The following is a 21953-nucleotide window of genomic DNA, read 5'->3' as shown; positions in this document are numbered from 1 at the left end:
GTGTGTACAGTATGTGAGTGAGATTTGAAAGGGAAGATGTCACATGCGTTAGCTTATTATATTACTACATTGACCCATAGAAATTTTAAATGGCTTATTACTAATAATATATACATGGAATTTATACTAAATGCTTGACTTATTGCTAGGCTAATCATTTGCTATTCTATCAGACGATATGTGCCCAAAGTAGGGCCCGCAGGGCAAAGTTGGCCCATGGAAATCTTTGGTTTAGCCCACCATCCCATCGGAAAAGAGAGGAAGAACGATGGTGAGTTGGACAGAGATCGTCACTTCAAATTTAACTTAACCTTTAGTTTCTTTATTTAATTGAGGAGCTATAAAATGTAATCTTTCAGTTAAAGGTTGCTAATAAACTTTTAAAATGTATATCCTGTTTGTTGACAGAGGACAATGCACAAGACATCAGTGAGCTAATCAAGGCAAAGGCAAGAGCAGCTCGACTAGTGTATTCAGCATTGAAATCCATTGTGTTATAAATGGGATTTTTTAAAAATGTTTTTACTATAATAAGTTCATTTTAAAATGCAACTGCATCATTAATTAATATGTTTTAAAGCAACATTTTTAGTTATTTTGAAATATTAGTAAATTAATTATCCAAGGCAAATTTACTGTAATACGGTTTGGTATATTTAACTTTGGCCCACAACCCTTAATCAAGTTTGGTTTTTGGCCCTTTATAAGAAAAAGCTGTATTAGACTATCTTTCTCAGCAATGTCTATGTGTATTTTATTTTAACTTACGAAGATGAGTAAAAAGCAAAATAGCCAATAATTATTAGAAAATAAACCCCTTCAGCATGATACAAAACTCCTATTTTCCCGTTTTGCCAGTTTATCACTTGCCTTTAGATAATCTGGCCTGAGGGAGAACACAGTTTAATTGATTTGGGATTACAACTCATCATTATCACAAAACAGATATAATTGTCATACAAAATGGTTTTACCATTTAAAATCAATTCTACACCCACACAAGCATCCTTTGCTGCTTAAACCACCATAGACAGGCTGCTAGACACAAAGGCATAGATTCTCTGTTTCTTTACTCTCATTCAGTGCATTTCACGCACACACACTCTCTCTCACACACACACACACACACAAATTGCCTGAAGATCTCTAAAATACCAATTAAAACCCAGAAATCTTAATTAGTTTGAAGGTGACATAAGATAGGATGGGAAACAGGGAAGAGCATCCTCATGTTTACAGTCTTCTATGATCTCATACCAAAAACAGTTCAGATAAACTTGAAGGGGGAAGAATGGTGGCAAAACACACTAGCTTAACAGCACAGCATGTAAAATGTAATCATGTTTATTAAATGAGAAAGTTGTTTATCTGCCCTCCACTCATTGCGTTTAATGTATGTGCTATATAGATTTTTTTTTATTCAATTGAAGGTCTTGCTAGACATCACACCATAGGGGTCTCAGTGGGGGGGCGGGGATGTTCTCCAGAACTAGAGGTTATTAGAGGAGAGTGAACAAAAAAACTCTGCATTAAGCATTCAGCATACTGAAACAAAAAACCAAACAGACAAAAACTGTTATTGTTACTCACAATTATTTCATTCCAAAGTTGTTCGCCAGTTTTCCATGTAGTTAATGTAAATGTTGATCAGTGTCTTTGAAGTTTCCAAAAAAAAAAATAAATAAATAAAAGACAAAAAAAGATTAAAGAACGAACAAATCCACAGAATTTATATGATTACCTGTATATGAAGTCTTCTGAAGCCATGCCTGAAGCCAAATGAACAGCATGAACATTTTGATAAATATCTTCTTTTTTGGTGTTCCACATTATCAAATGATTTATACTCAATGGCAACTATATTATGTTCCCTGATCAACTGCTCATTAACACAAATATCTAATCAGCCAATCACATGGCAGCAGCTTAATATATTTATGCATGTACACGTAGTCAAAACCAACTGCTGAAGTTGAAACAAAGCATCAGAACCAACTTCGGAAGCCAGAACAAAGTATCAGAAAGAGGAAGAAAGGTGATTTAGCTGACTGTGAATGTGGCATGGTTGCTGGTGCTAAAGTATTTCAGAAACTGCTTATCTACTGGAATTTTTAGGTACAACCGTATCTAGGGTTTAAAGGGAATGATCCAAAGGAGAGAAAATATCCTGTGAGATTTTCTGAGGCTCACACTCAGAAATAAAGATACAATAGATGCCGCTGGAGCAGTGCCTTTTCAAAAGATAGACGTGTGTACTTAAAGGGCCCATACTGAAACCTTAAAAGCATGTTAGTGCATGAAAAGTGCAAAAATGTACCTTTTGAAAAGCAACAGCCTTGTTGACTTTTGTAGCTTTATTTCTGAGAGTGCTGTTCTATGGATGAAAATGTCTTTTTGTTGAAAGAGGTAAAAGGAGAACGGCCAGACTGGTGGAGCTCTTACAGAAAGTGTTAACATAACTATACAATGTATTGATTTTTTTAAGGAAATAAGATCAGTACAGCAGTTCTTATTAGGGCCTTGAACAAGGCATACACAATGTCTGATGCAAAAGTTACTATGGCAGTAAGATTATGCAGTTTTTACTTCTGTACTTCTGTAGTGGACAATGGGGCTGGGCGATTAATCGAAAAGTAATTAAAATTGACATTCAAGCATTGATGTTCAATAAATAATTATAGATAATAGTGTGTTTCCTTCAGTTATTTTAAAATCAAGTAATCCACCCTACATTCAAAACTCCATCACTTGTAATATATGAGCATACAAAACTTTTCAGTGAACTATAAGGGCAACAACATAAAATAAATAAATAAAATAATTGTCCATTAGTCGTAATCGACCTAAAATTTTCAGTTAACCAAGATTTTGATTATAGGCCAAAACACCCAACCTTAGTGGACAGGATGTTGCTTTCTGAATAATTATTGGTTGCTGTCCTTAAAAATGTGAGCAATGGAATCAAAAAGGTGTGAATAACTAGGGAAAGTGAAAGATCAAGTGACTGATGTTTGTGGAAAAAAATACTGTATTAAACAGCAAAAATCAGCCCTAGGCACTCGAAAAATGTGGAAAAAATATTAAAAGGCCTTTACTGACATGGCTATTCCTGTGAATAGCCATTTCAAAAAAGAATAGCCATGTCAAAAAAGCCATTTAAAAAATGTTTCACATTTTTTGAGTGCCTTGGACTGATTTTTGCTGTTTATTCAGATGAATCCCTAACCCAAAGAGCACCAACATATTATTTAAGCTACCCCTGAGCACTTTTTGTCTGATTTTGGGTTATTACTTATTTTTTTAATTGTAATGTGTTGCTTTACTTGTTACTTAGAAAAGTAATATTAGTACATAACAACTCATGTTACTTGTAATGCGTTTCCCCCAACACTGCTTAGAAACTATGATACACTGTAGCTTGCTACAAAACTAAAAAACATTAAACTTTGCTATTAAAAGGCAGTTTTAAGTAACAAATAACAAAAATGTTCTTTAACTTTTATTCAGGTTTGTTTTTTTGTTTGTGTAACGAAATTTGTTTGTGAAAAAGTAACTACTTTTTTAGAAGTGTAGTTTAATAGTAGCTTACTGTACTTTCTTTTTCTGAGTAGCTTGTAGCTTACAGAGAAGCTTTCCTAACTTTGGAAAAAAAAAGCATGAACCTAAAATATGTACCATATTGGCAAGTTTAGCTCTGACTGGCTTCTCATCAGAAAAGTCCAACAAAAGATTAACATTGTGAAGTACTGAAAATAACTATTAATGCTAGTATTTCTGTCAGGATATCATGAAGCATCCAGGACACTGTGTCAGCTGTCATTCACTGACACTGTAAAATATAACGATTTTTGCATCCCATCACCTATTCTCATTTATCAATCAATCACGACACCTTGTGTCAAACAGTGAGTGTTGTAGCTCATGCAGACTGAACATCATTAGTCAGGTTGGACACCATACTAAATGTAGCATACAATTGAGACTGTGTGGGTCACTCATTTTAGAAATGCCCAAGATTGAATTTTGGAAGCTATTTTGTATTTCAAAAGATTTCACACATGATTATGAGATGAACGATTGATTAGCATTGTTTGTTTAACAATAGTACAATCATTAGAATGAACTTTAATCCCATGCAGCCTCATTTTAATTCCTGTCAAAAATTAAATAAGATGCTACCTTAAGCAAAGTCTAGTTTATTCGGCTTAAAAGAGGTTTCGACAACATTTAAGCCTAACATACAACACTAGAATAGACTCATAACGAGTGAATCAGAATTGGAGGAAAGAGACGAGCAAATGTAAATTCGTTGCGCATAAACCCCAGTGTCTTCAAACGGCAGACCTGAAGAGGGCGCTGTTTCGCAGATCTTGCCAAGTGCTCCAATTCTTTCCCTCCCACGCACTCTCTTCTTTTTCTCTTCCATCTTCAACCTCGTCATTCCCCTCTCTCTGTGTCTAATTCCCTTTTTCTCTCAATATCACTTGAATGACAGTTGTAAGCCTCTTAGGATCTTTTCCTGCGAATGGTGAGGCTTTTTTCCTCAAAGGGGAGAAAAAGGAGATTCACTCAGTGGGGATGTTCTCCTCATTTCCTATTCTGTCTTTTATTCCTTGCTCTCACTCACTCTCACCTCTGCCTCCTCTATCACTTTGCGGTTTAATTGCCATAACATATATGAAAGAGGATTTATCACAGGCTGTGAAGGGCCAGGTCAGTGGATTCTCTGCTCAATCTGGATGGAATTGGAACAGTGTAGGTCTTACTAATAAACACAAAAAACAGGCCAAGACCAACAACAGGATGACTAGGTCACACACTAGCACAAAACAAGATACTGAGACTTAAAAAAAACTATGTTAAATTCTAGAAATAAATAAGGACTTTACTATGAATCGGATGTACTCATACAGCAATCTGTAATGATTCAGAGTATATTGTAACTGGACAATTATAATTCAAATAAAAGACATGACAGAATGAAAAAGAAACGAAACTCTAAATCTTATTTGCTATCATAAAGATTAATCAGAGGAATGTATGCTGCAAGCACCCTCCGATCAACATACCCTGTATTATGAATTCTAATGCATAGGGGTGCACACACACACATGCACACACAAACACGATCAAACACTTTCCATAACCAAGACAGCAAGCAGATAAGAGAAATCTCGTTAAAGGATTTAAATCTAAGCTGAGAAACCCTGTAGGGCTTACACTTTTCCATCTCTTTCTCCATTCACTTATACTTTTTAAATGAACTGAAGCTCTGATTCTGCAGCAGTTTAAGAAGATATTAATGTTCTTGCACAAACTGGACTTGACGATCAGTCAGTTTTAGGCATGGACTGGTGTAAGTCTCTGACGGTGTGATAAACTAGGATAAAAAAAATCACAATTTCACAGTATTGTGTTTACTGTTGCAAAAACGTGTCTTAGTAAAAACTTCTTAGTATTAAACAACAACTTTTTCCCCCATTTAACACAATATACTACATTTAAGGAAACATTTATACTATTTTGGAACAGTAAACATGTCAGGTTACATAACTAAAATAAACCATTGACTTCCACTATCTTCATTACCTTTTATAAACACAGATTTCCTCACGTGAATGAGCACAGATTGACTTGTGATTTTAGGCTTTTGTCAGTGATTTCTCAAAACATGTCAATGAGTCAAAATCGGGGCTAAAATCATGCAGTCTGAACTATATAACACAAGCATGCCATTGTGTGTCTGGGCCAGTCATGTCAGGCCTTGAACTTTAATGGCCAGCCGAATGCCTTGGGCCAAAGCAGGCTGACAGAAGCTTTGAGGCAAGGTGAATGCAAAGGCTAAGCTTGCCTGAGTCAGGTAAAGAGATTAATATTTTGCTAATTTTACAATTGCAGACAAACAATAGCGTTCCTCACATAAAAAATCCTGTGGCTTGATAATGTGGATGGTGTGCTGGGTTATCACCCCTCTGTTAGTGCAGAGACCACTTAGGACAACTAATGTAACAATCAGTAAGTAATCAAAAATACTTACACCCATGGCAAAGTAAGTAGTTTATATTTACCCGGTTAGTGTTTCGTAACATACATAACATTTTTACAAGGTGAGTCGTTATCCCAAAGCTCAACCCTCAGCCTAGAGAACCAGGACATATACACATTCAATTTAATTCAATTCAGCTTTATTTGTATAGCGCTTTTACAATGTAGATTGTGTCAAAGCAGCTTCAGATCATAGTAAACTGAAACAGTGTAGTTCAGATTTCAGTGTTTAAGTTCATTTCAGTTTAGCTCAGTTCAGTTTGGTTTAATAATCACTGAGCCCAAACACTGAAGAGCAAATCCATCGATGAGCAGCTCTACAGATCCCGAACCATGCAAGCCAGTGGTGACATACTGTACACTACAGACAACTTGGCTTACCCAATTCACCTATAGTGCATGTCTTTGGACTTGTGGGGGAAACCGGAGCACCCATGCGAACACGGGGAGAACATGCAAACTCCACACAGAAATCCCAACTGACCCAGCTGAGGCTCGAACCAGTGACCTTCTTGCTGTGAGGCGACAGCGCTACCCACTGCGCCACTGTGCCGCCCCAAAGTAATTGAAAATAATGAATGAAAATACATTTGTGTAAATATAAATAAATAGTTTATTGCTGGTCAGTAATTTTCTTCCACACTACTTGTTTTTCTCTGTTGTCTGTATATTGGTCATTTTGTTATGATGTGATGTGCGGTTAAACTGGATGGTTTGTTTCACACAGTGTGAACTATCAAAGACACGATCTGAGAGAATCGCCGATGAGGTGCCGACACCTGTCAGATATTTGGCATGCTAAACAACTGGAGATGTCGCCAATTCAAATCATGCCGTGTGAAAAGTGTTCTGATTGAAAATAACATTGCGATTACCTACAGCCAATGAGGAAGCAGCATCTATTACTATGTGTACCTGCAGGCCAGCGGGAGGTTGAGGAGAAGTAAAAGAGCTTGTTTTCGGTCTATTCGGACACAAGAAATGGAGGAAGAACTAGTAAAAATTTGACAGGAGCACCCGTGTATGTTTGACATGTCATCTGAGCAATATCACAACCAGGTCAAAAAAGAAAAACGTTGAGGAGAAATTGCTAGTTCCCTTCAAAGCCAAGTGAACAAAATAAGTACATTTTCTACCCCACTGAGGGCTTCATTCTCATTATGTAGTTTACAACAAAATATATACTCTTTGACCATGCGTTTTTCCATGCCACTTCTCAGATGTTTGGTTATGATTTTTAGTTGGGACAAAGTTATCGGCAATTCTTCCTATTGTAAAGAGTGTGAAACCCCCTGTCGCCAATCCATCCTGCAGTGTAAACAAAGTAGCGACAAAACGCTACCCCAGATAGTCAAGCAGTATGAAATGACATCTATGACATGACTACTTTGGGAAAATTATACAGTCTGAACTCGCCATTAGGGTGGTGTTTTCATGCTGCACTGCAAACTATGGGCTCTACAGTGGTAAAACAGCATGATTTCGGCCTCGTTGCGCAAGCTCCACGGCCTGACAGTGGAAAATTGGCTTTGTAGCTCTAAACTGAACTGAGTAAACTAACTAGAACTACACCAGCATTCTACCACTACTCTGCTGCCTGTCTGATATACTGAATTTGTCCCACAATCTGAAATGTAAGTACACTCTCAGAAATAAAGGTACAAAATCTGTCACTGGGGTAGTACCTTTTCAAAAGGGACTTTTTTGTAGTTAACAGGCCCTTAAAGGTACATGTTATTACCTAAAAAGTACAAATGTCTACCTCATAGTCAGTTGTGGAAAAAGTACAGAAAAATCATGCTTAAGTAAAAGTACTATAACTTGTGTAAGTACACAATTAATGTAGTGCAAGTACAGTAAAAGCATCTGTTGTAAATATTACTCAATGAGAAAAAGTATTCCTTTCAAAGGTACTCAAGAGTAGTGAGTATTACGCTGTAAAAAGCTGATGTATTAACATGTAATTCGTGGATGTGTGTACACGTAACATTCTGTAGTGCATTTAGTTATTATTGCCCAGAAGGCACACGTCATAAGATGGTAATATTAGGTTAGATTTAGGTCATGATGTAAGGTGACCAAAATTCAATGACTAGACAACGTTATTTTGATGTCCAATAACAACATCAAATGATGTTGATATTTGGTTGATTTTAGGTTGTGTTAGAAAGTGACCAAAAACCAACATCATATTGACCTCAAATACTGACATTTATTCATCAAGGATGGAAACCAAAATCCAACATCTGATAGACGTCATAGTGGTAACGTCCACACAACGTCAAGTTTTAACATCATTAGACATTGATATTTGGTTGATTTCAAGTTGGACGTTGTCAACCTGATTTTCATTTCCAAACAAAATGCAATGTCCCCATTATGTTGGAGTACAATGTCAATCTGGTGTCATGTTGACGTCTTGTGCCTGCTAAGTGTCTAAGGCCATTTTGGTCATCATACAATAAACATCTGTCATTTCTTGTCAGTGACATGCATCTAAACAGTCTCTGGGTCAATGCGAGTAAAGAATTTAGACATCTCCTGGTCACTTTTAATGCTTTCAAACAGTTTGCTGCAATTATAAATCTCCCATGTCTTGAGGTGGTTCATTATGAGGCGATTTACCTTCTATATGCAATTTGATTGGACAGGAATCACATTACTGATTTTTCTAATCCCCATAGACAGGAAAAAATAACATAGTGATTGCAGGTTGAGCGAAACCTGCAAAGGAGCTGCTAAAACAGTTCTACACCTCATCATTGAATCAGTCTGCACGTCAATAGCTGTCTGGTTGAGCTCAGCTACCAAATCTGACCTCTGAAGACTATGTTGAATAGTTCGGACTGCTGAGCGAATCATTGGTACAATTCTCCCTACTCTCCAAGAACTGTATTTATCCAGAGCGAGCAAGTGGGCTGCCAAAATCACTCTGGACCCCTCACACCCAGCACACAGCCTTTGAACTTTTACCTTCTGGTCGACGCTACAGAGCACTGAGCACCAGAACAGCCCGACACTGAAACAGTTTCTTCCCTCAGGCAATCCATCTCATGAACACTTGATGATAAAAATTATGAAACAAACATCACTACTTGCCATACACTTTTTACACACATATACACTTATTTAACAAGACACTTTACATGCCATTTTGCACATAACAGCTGCACATAACGTTGTATATAGTAATATACAGTAGCTGTACATACACTTGTCAATATGAATATTAGCATTCACTACTTCTATTTTTAAAATACATTTATTATCTGTTTTCTGTAGGGCGAAGCAGTGGCGCAGTAGTGCTGCCGCCTCACAGCAAGAAGGGCGCTGGGTTGCTGGTTCGAGCCTCGGCTCAGTTGGCGTTTCTCTGTGGAGTTTGCATGTTCTCCCTGCGTTCGCGTGGGTTTCCTCCGGACACTCTGGTTTCCCCCACAGGCTAAAGACATGCGGTACAGGTGATATGGGTAGGCTAAATTGTCCGTAGTGTATGAGTGTGTGTGTGAATGTGTGTGTGGATCTTTCCCAGAGATGGGTTGCGGATGGAAGGGCATCCGCTGCATAAAAACTTGCTAGATAAGTTGGCGTTTCACTCCGCTGTGGCAACCCTGGATTAATAAAGGGACTAAGCCGACAAGAAAATGAATGAATGGATCTGTTTTTTGTCCCGTCTCTGTAATTCTGTTGCACTGTAGAAGCTCTGTCACGAAAACAAATAACTCGTATGAGTAAACATACCTGGCAATAAAGCTCTTTCTGATTCTGAAAGTAGTGGAGTAAAAGTACTGATACAGGACTAAAAATGTTCTCAAGGGAAAGCAAAAGTTCACATTTTCATTTACAATTCCTGAGAAAAACTACTCAATTACAGTAATTTGAGTATTTGTAATGTGTTACTTTACACCACTGCTCATAGTACGTTAATGATAAGTGATCCGCTGCGTAAAACATATACTGAATAAGTTGGCAGTTTATTCCGCTGTGGCAACCCCAGATTAATAAAGGGACTAAATGAATGAATGAATTTACAGTATATATTTATTGCTATAGCTGTGGTTTCTCAACTGTTTAATTATAGCTATAACATGACCTTTCAAACAATCCATATCCAGAGCACATTGTATATATGATACTATTTGTTCAAGTTGATATTTGGTCTGTTACTGACTCTATACAACAGCTGTATCTTTATTTATGAGGCTCTACCGAGAAATCGAGTTCATTTGTTGTGAATTGAAGGACTGCATGTGATCTTAATCTGAGTTTGGACAGACAGCAGGGTCTTTCTAATGGGCTGGCAGGAGACAGAACGTCTTTTTTTTTCATAACAAGGTTTTAATTAGGAGCCTCGGGCACCGTTCGGGACAGACTTGAGTGTGGAATGAACTGCACTTTCACAACATTTTCATTCGCCAATTAATTATCACACTCATTTTGATTAGAGGGAAAAACCTTTCAGCAAATCTCCATTACATTCAGGTGCTACTTTGTAACGACAGTTGGCAACACACACACACACACACACACACATACATTCCAGTTGCAAATGTCATTTCCCTCAGTTCCTGATTGGTGTCCCTGAGGCTTGTCATTCTCTCCCACCTCAGCAGCAGCAGCATAAAGTGAGGGAATACAAACGCTGATGGGGCTTGCCTGAGAAATCACAGGCGTTCTAATTACCGCACATCAGTGGCGTCTTCTTAGATAACACACCAGATGCCTGTCACACCTGCCAAATCAACCAATTCGGAGCTATCCAGAGAATCTGTCGGCCCCAAGAGCCACGATGATTACCGAGTCACTGATGAATCATTAAAAATGAATCATCTAAATCAAACGCGGTGAGTCGTCCATCTCCTTGATTTACACAGCTGTGATGCAGTATCAGGAGTCACCAGAGGGCAGCAGAAGCATACTGTATTTCCTGCACGTTTACTCTCTCTCTTATTCTCCCTCTCTCTCTCTCTGTCCTAATCCATTGGAAGCTCTGTTTGCGGGAGATAGTCACGCTTTGAGTAAAACTATCAGGAGTGAGGCTGAGAGAAGGGAGAGTGTGGAAGTGGAGAGCGAGGAGCGTGTGAGAGAGATTGGGGATGGAGTTGCTCTCCTTAAGGACATGGCTGAGACTGTGTGTCTGCGCTCTGGTCCTACTGGCTCTGGAAGCTTTGATCTGGTCTGGACTGGCTTTTCCATCCCATCCTCTCTCTCTCTCTCTGTCTCTCTCTCTAATATATGTGGATATGGGATGCTATTTCACATAATCAGCACAACCCAGACCCCTGCTCACTCCACCTCAGGGCCAGATGCAAAGCATTGGGCACCTCCTGTACTCCATTATTCTATCTCTCCTAACACATTCTCTCTCTGACCATGTTTACATGCACATCACTTTGAGATCAGCCATATTCTTTTTAAACCTCTTTTCCAAAAATAGAGGTTTACATGTCCCATGGTTACTGGAATAGAAGTGTATTTTCTTTCTTTCACTGCCTCTGCGTAATAGAAATACGGGAAGGTTTACTATTGTCATTTAGCATTGTTGCATATTAACTTAAACAATGTCCTTGCACACAATTAAATGGATAATTTAGGCTGAGATTAGTTTTTTGGTTGTTAAAAATGCAGTTAATATGTGAAAAAAAGTATTCTAAATGCACAATATACTCATTTTCATTCTTCTTGGAGGTATAGAAATCTTTGAAACACTTGAGCAGTGGAATACTATTTCCAAACATGCTAACTTTTATGTTTAGGTCAATACATAATGTGTGCGGTGCAACCAACACAGGCTCATTCTGAAAACATACCGCTATATATATTTCTGGAGAGCGCTAAATAGGTCCCAGGAGCAACGTATTTTGCAGTTTTTGTTTTTGCAAATCCACTAGAGGCCGCTGTGTACGCTTTTTCAGATCTCTCGCGATTTCTCTTGTGAGTGGCATTTGCGACTGCTCTTATGACGTAAATCCACCAGAGGCTGCTGTCGACTGACTGAGAAATCAACTGACCCACCCTCCTCTTTCCCTAAACCCAACCAATAGTGTTTTCAAAAGCACTGATTGACCCGCCCTCTTACTTCCCTAAACCCACCCGACAGTTTCTAAAAGCAATCCAGAAAAAAATGCCATCTGATTTTTACCAGGTTTTCAGATTTTACCACATTCTCACACTGTTATTTAATTGTTTATTTAATTTCTTGGGATTAGGTTTTTGTCTTTTGTCTTGAACCCCATCTTCGTGGTCAACTCCTCTCTGCATCTTAAGTTCGTCAATGTACATGGTGAGCTAACTGGACAATCTGGTAACAGCGGGAAAGCTGTCCATATGGAGGTAATCAGTCAGCTGGTAAGCACGAAAAGAAACGCCGTTATACCACCCCATAATTTTCAATTAAAGGCGAAATGCAGCCATACATACTTCTGGCAACCTAATTCACGATCTCCAGAAACGTATATAGGGCTACGTTTTCAGAATGAGCCTGAGTTGGGTGCAACTGTTGCAAGCTGTTTCAGACATTTTGTCCTGAGACTGTAAGAAAGTAAGTCCTTTTTAAAAAGCATAATATAGTTTTGAGAAACAATTTAGGTTACAAGTCCCACTATTAACTAGCTTATTATCTGCGTAATCCTACCCAAAAAATAAATCCAACAGAGATTTGGTTTGCTTAAATGGATTTCAATAGTTGTCAGAAAAACATTATGTTTGAAAACAGGTTTCAAAGTGTAGGTTTTTGAAATCCCATTATCCATTATCGTTTGGAAGATTGTGCAATTTGTGTTTAGTCTTACGGCATACGAGTACTTGGAATTCAAACAACAACAGTGAGCAACAGGACCATATGGTGTGTAGGTTTTTTTTTTACAAACTGGCATTGCCAACTGCTAATGTTTTTAGTCGCAGATCTGTATGAATAAGGATTGTTTGACAACATTGTCATCATGTACACTACCTGAGAAAAGTCTTGTCACCTATCCAAGTTTTAGGAACAACAAAAAAATAACTTGACTTCAAGTTGATCATTTGGTATCAGAAGTGGCTTATTTGAAAGGCAAGGGCCTTTAGATTACACTTATTTTACCATAATAAAATATGATCGTGCCTTGATTTTAAATTTAATTAGGACAGTAAAGTCTGACTTTGCTTAGACAAAAGTCTTGTACCAAATAGAAAATAGTCACAAAACTGTGGAAAAAGAATTCATATTGGCTATGACTCCCATGAGTTAGGACGACTGCATACATACATCTCTGCAATGACTCAAATAACTTATTAATAAAGTCATCTGGAATGGCAACGAAATTGTTCTTGCAGGACTTCTAGAGGTCATCAAGATTCTTTGGATTCATCTTCAATGCCTCCTCCTTCATCTTACCCCAGAAATGCTCAATACTGTTCATATCTGGTGAAAGGTCTGGCCAATTCTGGAACACATTGATCTTCTTTATTTTCCGGAACTTTGATGTGGAGGCTGAAGAATGAGAAGGAGCGCTATCCTGCTGAAGAATGTGCCCTCTCTTGTGGTTTGTAATGTAACGGCAGCACAAATGTCCTGATACCTCAGGCTGTTGATGTAGCCAAGATCTCTTGCATGCCCCCATACTGAATGTAACCCCAAACCATAATTTTTCCTTCACCAAACTTGACTGATTTCTGTGAGAATCTTAGGCCCATGCATGTTTCAATAGGTCTTCTGCAGTATTTGTGATGATTAGGATGCAGTTCAACAGATGATTCATTTACAGTAGAAAATCTACCTTCTACCACTTTTCCAAATGATCAACTAGAATTCAAGTTATTATTTGTTGCTCTTACAACTGTGATCGACGACAAGACCTTTGTCAGATAGTGTATACATAAACATTATCATCACATGATAATCACACAACCTTTTCAATTTAAGCACACTGTTGTAATTTAAAAAAACCTCAGTCAGTAATGAGAATCACTCTTTAGCAGCTTTGAAGGGAGGTCAATGGTATTAACACAGCTTGAAAGATTGCACACAAATGGACGTCAAATTATGGAAATGATTAACAGCAGGGTTAAATGACCTGTACACAGAGCACAGTAGATACATTCAAAAATGCAAAACTAAGAAAACAGCAGTGAGCCAAGAGTTTGAGAAGTGATGATTCATGATGAGTGGATTAATATTGCTAGAGATTTGACACTGAAGAGACCAGAGAACTGATGGGATTGAAGAAAGATGTTGACTGGTTGCAAGAATGGCTAACACAAACATGACGCACACACACATACACACAGAAGCACATGGCACCAATCTGCTGAGGATAAGCAGATTAAATACACAGGGTTTCCTGGAATGTGATGGGACTGGTCCCCACAGACATCCCGGATCCACCAGCCTGTCCTGTTATGTAAGCAGCCAATGTTTCAGTTACCATGCTGTCAAAACATTAAGTGTCACCACAGTCCCAAAACACCACTGCAAAGTCTCCGATTCTCACTCTTATGATGGTTTTAAAAGGATAGTTCACCCAAAAATGAAAACTCTGTTATCCTTTACTCATCCTCCACTTGTTTCGAACCTGTTTGAGATACAATCTTCTGTTGAATACAAAAGAAAGATATATTGGAAATCGATAACAATTGACTTGCATGTTTTGCTTTTGATAGATGTGGCTACTGGTGACTAACATTCTTAATAACATGTTCTTTTTAGTTCAACGAAAAAAACAAACTCATCAAGGTCTGAAACCACTTGAAGGTGAATAAATATTGAGTACATTTAAATTTTTGGGTGATTTATTTTTTTTTTTTAAACTCTGGTTTCATTGTTTGCATTATATGGCGTAGTTAAGCAATAACTCTAATTGCAAATATTATAATAAGTTAGATTCTTAAGACACTGTAAAAAAGTAACTATTAGTTGCCACCATATTTCCACAGTTAAATGTTTATATTAAGAATCACAAACATTTTTTTTTTTTTACATTTCAAGTTTTCTGAAGTTTTCAAAATTAACTGTAGGTGGTTGAACTTTCTCATATCTGACACCTAAACTCTGGAACAACCTTCCTAGCACAGTTTAGGAAGCAGACACACTCTGTCAGATTAAAACTAGGCTCTTTGCATTAGCATACACATAAAACACAAATGCTTTTGAAATCCAAATCCTCTAAAGGATTGTTAGTCTGCATTATTTAGGGCAACTGGAGTCGGAAACACTTCCCAAAAGACATTATTATTTGAACGGCATCTACGATTAGTCTGTTTTTATTATTTCAAAGGTTTCCATAATCCTCGACCAAGCCGTATCCTGAGCAGCTGCTGTGGTGGTCATGGAGGACTTGAAAGCATGAGACTGATTTCTGTAAGACCCTAATGCCAGACGAGTCTTCAAATTGATCTTGAAGGGCCAGCCTGTACACCAGCTGGTGACCTCTCCTCCTGTAGCTTCTCCACGATGGACATCCAGCTTTTTGCAGCCTCTGGTACTTAGACTGTAGCTCTGCACAAGAAGTTTGGCCATAAGATAAATGGTCATGCCCAACTGAGCCTGGTTTCTCTGGAAGATTTGTTTTCCTTCACTTTTGTCATATGGTAAAGTTTATTTCTCGCCGCTGTCGCCACTGGCTTGCATGTTTTGGGACTTGTGGAGCTGCGCATCGATTGATTTGCTCTTCAGTGTTTGTACTTTCAGCATTGAAAATTAAACCACACTTAACTGAATTGAACTAAACTGAAGTTCAACTGAAAACTGGACTGACAGTTTCGATTTACTAGAATCGTGTATGTTAAGCTGCTGTGACACAATCTACATTGTAAAAGTGCTACAGAAATAGCAAGATCGCTGGGCAACTACAAATCTGCACATCCAGGACTACATATCCTGTCATGCACCTCAGACACACCTGTTCCGATTTCCCTGATTACACAAAGACACACATCTGAGGTTTGTCATCACTGACTTCCAGGACTATAAAGACAGCTCACTCCCTCACACTAGTTGCCGAGTCTTGTTGTTATCTGTAACACCACAAAGTGTTTCTCTTGTTTTGTCTTACCATGCCTTTTTGACCCTTGTTTCCTATTTATCCGGTTTGTTGCCTGTCTCGAATGCTTTGCCTGTGACCAGAACTACAATTCTGGATTTCCTGTATACATCTGTTTGTCCCTGTTTTGACCATTGCCTGCATGAACATTCTTGTAATAAATTGCACGTAGAACCTCAACTCAGCACCTTCGTTACAATAAAGCCTAAATAAATTGAATACAAATATGCAAATAACATAAAAACCAATTCCTCTGAAAAAAAAAAAAAAACAGATATAAAATATAGCTGCATGCAGCAATTATTGGGGCCAAGCAGCCCAGCGGCCACATCATAAACAACCATGGCAACAAGCTGCAAAGCAACTGGAAAATTTTATAACTTTTTGGCAGCATTTTCTGAGCTAAATTTAGTGGAAACAAGGCTAACAATTTATGGAGAGTTTAAAGCAAAAGATTTTCAAACTAATTCAAGATGGTGGACAGGAAGTTATGTCAATTAGGGAATAAATTATATCAATGTTCACATATCAATGATAAAAGGAATCTGCAGGACAAGTCTCATGACAATACACAAAACTATTGGAAGGTCATTTGAAAAATTTTGTATGATTTCTATTGACATAACTGAATTGTTTGTCAATTTTACCCAGAAGGTGGTTCAAACTGACGTAGTTTGTTCAATGTCTGGTCTAGTTCACAAACATTAAGTTTGGTTTCAATACTTTAAACCATTGCAGTGATTCAGCCTGTAATGTCATCTGGCAGCATTACATTAAGTTTGTGCATATGCTAAATGACAACAGTTTTGTCTGTCAACATGAATGCCATAACTTTTGGTCTACATGGTCTGAAGATAATCAATGAGTCAAATTTGGTGCAAATCAGCCAAACAATGTAGGAGGAGTTTGTATCGATATAATTGGTATAATTGGTATCGATATTCTCAGGAATGCAACCCAAGGAATGCATCACGACAAGCATCATAACAAAAGGCAAAATTAGTTAAAGTTATTAGTATGTTTCAAAATATTGTTATAACGTTTGACCATAAGGTGGTGCTGTGAAAGACACATACCGGCCTTCCTAACAATTCGCCAACGCTTCTATAAAATATAACAATTTTTGACATAATTCAAAATGGCCGACAGCCAATATGGCTGACCTGGGAAAATCAGGCATCATTCCACTCTGCCAGATGTAAAGAGACCAATTTCATGAATTTTGGACAAAGGGTTGAGAAGTTATAAAGCAAAAAGATTTTTTCGTTTGTTTGTTTCTCCAGACCACTAGGAAATGCTGCAGCTAACTTCAGACCATGGTTGTGATAACACACCAAGTTTGGTGTAAATACATCAATTTGTCACATTATGGAGATAACACCTTAAGGCAGGACTGTCCAAACTTTGTCCTGGAGGGCCAGTGTCCAGGAGAGTTTAGCTCCCACCCCAATCAAAAACACCTGAACCAGCTAATCAAGCTCTTACGAGATATACTAGAAACTTCCTGCCAAATGTATTAAAAAAAAGTTGGAGATAAACTCTCCAGGACACTGGCCCTCCAGGACCGAGTTTGGACACCCCTGCCTTAAGTCAATTTTTGCAAGCTCTATGTTATATTTGTTCACAAGTCAATCAAAAACAGTTTGTCTAATCAACTTGAATTCAATAACTTTTGTTCAGCATGATCTATAGATTTTGTGATTCAATTTTGGTGAAAATCGGATAAATGGTCTAGGACAAGCTCATTCAAACAAGTTTTATTAAACATAATAATCAAAATAGTGAAAAAATGTTCACGACGCCAAATGACGTCATATGGTGCGTTTAAATCTGCTTGTGCCAAGGAATTAGAAGAATTTTTTTTCGATCGTAGCCCATTCGGTTCAAAAGTTATAAAGATAAACAAAAGTGAAACTTTGGACAGGTGGTGGCACTAGAGAGTTTGCATTAGAGAGTCCAAATTTGCTGTGGTTGAAGAGCAGACTGTCGTCTATTGGTGTGCCAAACTTTGCGGAAATGCCGCAAATGGTTTCCGTAGACTCCCAGAGCGAATGAAGAAGAAAAAGAAGCCAGAAGAATAATAACAAGAACCGGTACAAATACAATAAGTGCATACGCACCTTCTCTGCTTGGCCCCTGAAAGTTCTTTAAAGTTTTATGTATGTACTGTTAGTGCTGCTGAAGTGCAATTTTGAGAAAATGGCCTTTAAAAATATGTATTGTAACTGAAATCTAAAGATACAAAATCATGTGTGACACCTTCCCCCCAAAAAACAAACAAACAAATAAAACAAACAACAACAAAAAACACTTCAACTATTTGTGATGTTTTCTTTACATTAGATTGAAAAAAAAACACTTCGAAAAATCTCAAAAATGACATCTAAAAAGCAAATTTACCTGCAGTGTCTTGATTTAAAAAAATGCAAATAATCTCAGCTCAACAAGAATTAAATGTAAAAAAAATCTTTACTCACTGTCACTGTACCGTCTTTATTGCTCCTAGCCTCTTCAGTGTGTGGAATTGCTTCCACCTCAGTTTCTTTACAAGCACACCATGGCCGATGTTTAAAATGGCCTCCACATATTTGGTGCAGAGTGATAAAAATTCCCAAAGTGGAATCAGAACGGCCATCAATCCTCAGAGACAGCATGGAATAAACAGTCAAAACAGATAGTCTGGAAGACGCTCAGCTTGATATATGTGAACATCTCTCAAGACGTACAGATGTAATGCAAGATAAGTTTCTCCAGTTTGCCTTTTTATAAACCGCCGTGACTTTGGGCTACAGTTTGATTGATTCTTGCCAAAGTAAGTACTGCTACTATTACTCAAACTGAAGTTGAGGGGTGTTTGGTGCATACCTCATATGGCTTATTGAGTAAAAGTGTTCAAATACTTTTCTAAGTAATCAATTTTTCCCAAAAATGAAAGTTCTATCAACATTTATTCACTATCATGTTCTTCCAAACCTGTGATTATTAAGTAATTGCATGCACAGGTGACGCTATACAGTACATAAGTGGCTGTAGTGCAAGCATAATTGTATATATTTGTATGCAAAAAACATCCTACACAATCTTCTTGAGCCTTCCACAAAACCTTTCCTTAACCGCCTTTCATCACTTTCATCAAACATATGCAACTCTCTACAGATGCACTCTCATGAGATCCCTTAGCAGTGCCAATTGTGTTATTCTCAAAAACCAAAATACACAAAATGACACAAAACAGACCCAGATTACAGACTACTCATTAGCCAGCTATATATATATATATCTGCATCATTATTCAAAAAAACCATGCAGCTTGGAATGTAATGCAGCGTTTCTTACTCTTTACTATTTGCCCATGTAAATATACACAGAATTCAAAGAGACCTGTTATTTTAGCCCGATCTCATGAGGAGGCATAATGATTTTATGTCTTTGCAGAAACGTGGCTAATTCGTAGAAATTTATACAATTTCATTCATATGAAAACGTATGATTTTTAAAAGGAGACACAAAACCCCACCCTTCCTCTTCATTTATAGACAAATCACACTAAAATTATGAATGAGAATGCACAAATTCAATGCGAATCAACAAATAAGTTAAAAAGTTACGGATTGGCATGAGATTATTTTTATTATTATTATTATTTTTTTTTTGAAGAAGGGTTCATACAAAAGAAGTAAGGCTGGGCCAATACATGATATCATATTGAATCATAAAAAAAAATGTATGTCAATAACAACAATAAGCTCTGGCCTTTTTTTACTCTATATTGAGCCAATGACACAACAGAAATGTACAACAACGAGAATCTAAAAGTGTGTTTATATTAGATGTACCACATTTTTGGCCAACAAAAATTTATTATCCGAAAATATGTCATGCCATTTAATAGATCCTCTAATTTTTGTGGCTTCAGTCAATGTTGGGTTACTCTTTTAAATCTGGATGCATTACCAACTTATATCGAAATATATATCCTTATCGCTCAATATAGAAAATAATTATCGAGATTGCACAATTGCCATACCACCCTAAATGAAAGTCAATACAGACAAATGTTATAACAACCGCAGCCATTTCAAGCACTGCATTTAAGAATTGCTTTTTAAGCTTTTAAATAATGGCACAAATTAGTCAATAACGTTGCGTAAATTAAATACTTCTCTCCCATAAAATTTGCATTTGACCAGGAATCTTGTCATGTCGCATGATGTAGGACACAGTGTAACCCTACGCCTCATTCATTAATGAGCAAATTTTACTAAAATGTCCAAATTGGTGTGAATTAAGAGACTAAATCAAAAAGTTACGAATCGCCATGAGATTGCAATGGTTATTTTGAAGAATGGTTGATATGTTGCTGTTCATACAATGAAAGTCAATGGGTCCCAAACTCATTAGATGTTCGTTGTATCAGAGTCTCTTTGGGATCTGTGGAAGTCAATTTATTATTGGAAAAAAGAAAATATAAGGGAACATAATATGGGCCATATTTAGCAAACAAGGTAAAGATGTAAGGATGCTAGGAAAATGATCAATATTCATGATGACAAAGTTAGCCTAAATCTTATCTCTTTCTCTATTTATTAAACACAGATATGGTACACATATAGAACAAAATTATAATTTTATGTTATTTTTATATGTTATTATGTCTTTCACAAAAAAACTTTTACCTGCAAAGTTAAAAGACCGAACAGCACCCATGCATGTTAACTTACAATAAGCCATATCCCACTGTATTAATGTGAGAAAGTCCAAGTGTTATTTTAATACCTTACGCAAATTTATTTGACAAACAATGCAGACAAATGCAATAACAACCTCAGCAATTACAAGCGCTACATTTAACACATGTTGTTTTTAAGGCTTTAATTAATGGCACAAATAATCTGTAGTTTGACGAGTGCAAATGTCAATAAATCACAGTGCAGAATTCATTTAAATGTACATTAAACCAGGACACTCCTACAAATGCATATGGTCTTTTTTCACAAGATGTTATAATTTCTTTAATATTTTGATCTAAAAACATTTGGACATTTAAATGATTTTATGAATGTATTATATTTGCATTAAATTAAAAAAAAAAAACTCCTGCTTATGCGAGGAGTAAATTTGACATTGTTCTCTCTTCTGTCTGACGTCATCATTCTCACACTATTTTTCTTTCTTTTTCTGAAAGTCTTGATAACACCATCATGGAGTTTTTCTTTTATTATTTCAGCAAATGGGATTGTAAAAACTGATTTTACAATTGATTGACAAATTGACAAATTGATTGTGTTCTACTCTCCCATTCACTGTTCTCTAAGTTTACCCAGATAACACAAATTTTGCTACTGAGAAACCTGGTAATGTGAAAAGGGTTTATTCAATAAGGTCATGTGCAAAAATGGCAGTGTCCAAGCCTTTTCAGCGCTGTTCTACATGTTTAGTAATTACCGACAGCATTGTTTTAGCGACAAAAAGTTTGTGCCCACAAAAGCTGTTAGTAAAATGGGCTTTTTGTTTTCTAAGATTGAAAAGTTTTGGCCTCTTTAATTTTTCTGAATTCTTTTTTTTCCCTGAATTATTTTATGGTTATATACAGGTTTAAAGTTTTAATTAAGATGCAAGTCCAATTAATTGAAACTATTAATCTTTTTAACAAAAAAAATACATATACGATTTATATTTTCTCTTCCATTTCTGTTTTCATTCTTTCATTTTAATTAAATTTTAACAATCAAAAGCATGTCTAATTATTTATTCATTTGTTTACAACAATAGTGCCATAGGGGGTTTCCCCTAGAAATTCTGTGCTGTGTATTAGATTGTTTTCCCCCTATAAAAAAATGCATACAATAAATAATTCATGTAATTTATGTTTTAATCAAATGTATGTCACCG

General features: G+C 36.9%; 1 protein-coding gene across 6 annotated transcripts in view; it reads right to left on the bottom strand.

The window, feature by feature from the left end:
* The window catches only part of nlgn2b (neuroligin 2b), a 333407-nt gene that overhangs the window by 158044 nt on the left and 153410 nt on the right, over positions 1-21953 (bottom strand). The window lies entirely within an intron of this gene.

Source organism: Danio rerio, chromosome 10 (assembly GCF_052040795.2).
Source record: "Danio rerio strain M-AB ecotype USA chromosome 10, GRCz13ab, whole genome shotgun sequence".
Taxonomy (NCBI): Eukaryota; Metazoa; Chordata; class Actinopteri; order Cypriniformes; family Danionidae; genus Danio; species Danio rerio.
Note: the sequence above shows the minus strand (reverse complement) of the source record. Positions and strands in the feature narration are given on the sequence as shown.